Raw genomic sequence first — 3,650 nt, forward strand, 5'->3', positions numbered from 1 at the left:
ATTTTCAGCCTAAATCCACACACGCAACAAATAAACAATGTAGATGATTTCACCTCAGAAGTCAGTTGCCGGCGGTTCACAGAGCGGCAGACTACACGATGCTTGTACCAGGGCAGCACAGAAGGAAGGCAATTAAGCGATGACTGTACCCGCCATTGTGTTTCCTCCCTGCGAATGTATTTATGAAAACGATATGTTATGTAGTATTTTAATAAATCATGGCCAAAAATCATCATCCCTTTTATTGCTTTCATAATACATTACGAAGTACTGTATAATATCCCTTAATCACGAAGAATTGTGGGTGTCTCATATGGGGTGTGATCACTCCTTGTGGGTTCATAAGTGAAAAATCGTTTTCTTAACGTGGGATGAGCTATAGTAACGCCAAAATTTATTTAGAAGAAGCCGAAAGATGAGATATTGTCATTTTTGCTTAGCCTACGAAGGCGTGGTTGTCACTTGAGGTTTCCGTACGTTTGGTAGGCGTTCGTGTTGTAGCATCTGATGGTGGTATGTTGAATTGAATTGGGATTTCATCTGGCATAAACACAGGTGTAAATTGGTCCATGGAGACAGTGACATATGAAAGTCATGTTACAGTGGTGATTACGTCATAAGATACACTGCAAGGACCGTCGAGTGGTAAAAATAGATAGTTAAGTAACTTCTGCATATTTTACTGCGAAAACGACGAATTTAGGTTTAGGTAAAGAAACCCATTTCAACATTACCTCTTATATATAAACAGGGCCTAAGGGGAATAAAGCAACAGATCAATTTGGGAGGCTCACTTTTCAGATATTCACCATTTAGCTACATAAAATTTGCCATCGTTTTTCAACAACCACGTAGTAAACATAGAAAGTGTGTCACGCCGAGAACAAACGTAAAGCTCAAAGCAACTACAAATAATGATGTTTATTTGTTATAAAGAAAAAACACATAAAAATATATGTTACATTCCAAAATCCAAGAAGAAATAATGTCCTGAAAAATGCTCCCTTCTTCCAGAGACATTTTCCGGGAAAGTAGACCGATAGTTAGGCATATAAATGCCAATTTATCAGTTCTCCAGAGTTCATTTCCATAGACGTCTTAAGGAATACGTTTCGTGGTTTGAAATCATGTGTACGCGTAACACAATAAATAGTTTTAGCGAATATAGAACTCAGTATACGAAAGGAAACTTAGATTTTTACAGCTCAAATCTTTTAAGGTTCTGGGAAATGCAATGTAATTTAGTTTCGTGCTTGTTCCCTATTTTTGCTGCCAGAAATGGAACTTTTTAGAAATCAACTCGTAGCGAACGTCTGAGATCAAAATATAGACACATGCGCTACGAATTATGCGTATGTGGGAATTTTGGTTTACGAGAAAGGATGATGGATTTCCCCCCGTTTTTGCATATTTTCCAGATTTATCACCTACCAGAGCACCTAACACCCAAGAGACACATACGTACCAAATTTCACATTCGTACACTTTATGGTTCATGAGATTTTGTGATAAGGGTTGTCTTCTAAATATACACGGTATATATCCGTTAATAGAATTTTGTTATCAAGTGAAGTTTGAAACTGTTACGTTTAGTACATTCGGTTCTGAATCAGCGATCCTACACAGAAATGAAAACCTGATTCTATATAATCGCAAGATGTATCTCCAGTGAGCGCATATAGGCTGTGGGCTTAGCTGTGGAGTGTGAATTGATTTTATCTGACGTATTTAGAGATTGTAAGACATCCGAGTGCTGACCGAAAAAGCACAGTTATACCAGGAAGGAGAAAATGTCGGCCCCTAATCCCGAAAAACGTGCTATGCTAGTTCGGACGAGGAAAATGCAAAATTCCCCTACTGAGCAATAGTCTGATAACCTGTAACTCTGAAATTCTGTTATTCGAGAAACCGAATCAAGTGAATCTGGACAGATCGATCTTACGACTTTTGAAATGAGGAAATTAACACGAGTTGGATACTGATACTTGGAAAGAGGCAGACTAAGACAGGTCACTGATGAGATGAGGAAGTACAAGTATAATGTCATGTCCTGACAACCACAGCGTAGCGACGTTGAAGAAGGAAGCAGTCGTCGTCCTTTTGCCGTACACAGCTGAGGACAAAATCAAGACTCAGCTACTTGCATTTCAAAATAGTAATTTATAACCGCTCACCTGCATCACTGTCAACAATGTCAATTTAATCATTCAATCAACAAAACGAATACATAAAATATCCTTAAATGCTTCTTTATATATAATACCAATATTAGTCTCCCTGATAACCTTATTACGATGACACTATTTGTAATTTCCATTCTTTTAAATGTCTAGTGATTATTTCATAATTTTCAATTTTATAGGGGTACCTACTTCCTCATTCTTAACAAGTTCACGAAACAATATTAACCCTCTATTGTAAGATATGTTTTCAATTCGCAAACATGTATTTCTGGTAAGTTATCTGTACACAATGCTGCAAAATCTGATACTGAAAGTGGTTTAATCGCCATCTTATTGTTACGAATAAAGCACCGTCTGTTTGATCACTCTAATTTATTTCAGGTCGACCAAATAGGCTAAATGCACACACACACACACACACACACACACACACACACACACACACACACACACACACACACACACACACACACACCTATTCAACCATGAATGACTGCACTCACTAATTTCTGTCTATTCACAAGTCTCTCTCCTCTAAACATAGTAGGAGGACCGGCTCCTTGTTATTACCTGAGACGGCTAGAAAACTCGGGCTCACCTTACCTTCGCTTTTGTTTTCAAGTCCAGTCACCCGACTCACTAGCTGTAGGGGGACAGATGCGATCCAGGGCTGTGGACCCTCACAACACACGATGACTGTTCCCTGGTTCGGCTCCAGAGACAGTCCAGCAATTTACATAGTCAAGCGCAGTGAACAACACTGACGACTAAACAGCAACAGTTCAACAGTGCTAACAAGTAGGACAATACTCCTCACAACAACGACTATTTACACTGTTCCAATTCTACTTACATCACTGTTGCGCACACAGACTCCAAAGCAGTTTACAGTCCACGGTAGCACACGCACCCCCCCCCCACACACACACACACATACACACACAGTTCTCCAAAGCCGTACACAGAGACTACTCCGTCCTTCGTAAACCAACACAATAATACGACACTGGAGGGTCACTGATGGCAGTCAACACTGTCGATCCAATCCAACTACCGAACTCTGACACTCCAACCTCCGATATATCAACAAATCTTCGTTCAGATTCCAATGGGTCAGCACTGCTGTTGCCCCAGTCAGACGACTGAACTCCAACACTGACCCACTGTAGGAGTCTAGCCTCGTTTATATATTCTGTTGACCGGCATTCGGCCAGAGCGGGAACATTCTCGTTGCCCATTCCAGAAAGTGCAAGAGGAAACCATGTGAAAAGAACAATACACTGAAAGTCCGTCCACATCCTCAAGCCCGGTTGGGAACTCCGCGGTCTGACTCACTAGTACTTTCTAGGGAACACCGAAGGGGGATATGACAGGGCTGGCACGTAACACTGTTATATCATTGAAGTGGCCAACTCCGCGGTCTGACTCACTAGTACTTTCTAGGGAACACCGAAGGGGGATATGACA

Source organism: Anabrus simplex, chromosome 5 (assembly GCF_040414725.1).
Source record: "Anabrus simplex isolate iqAnaSimp1 chromosome 5, ASM4041472v1, whole genome shotgun sequence".
Classification (NCBI taxonomy): domain Eukaryota; kingdom Metazoa; phylum Arthropoda; class Insecta; order Orthoptera; family Tettigoniidae; genus Anabrus; species Anabrus simplex.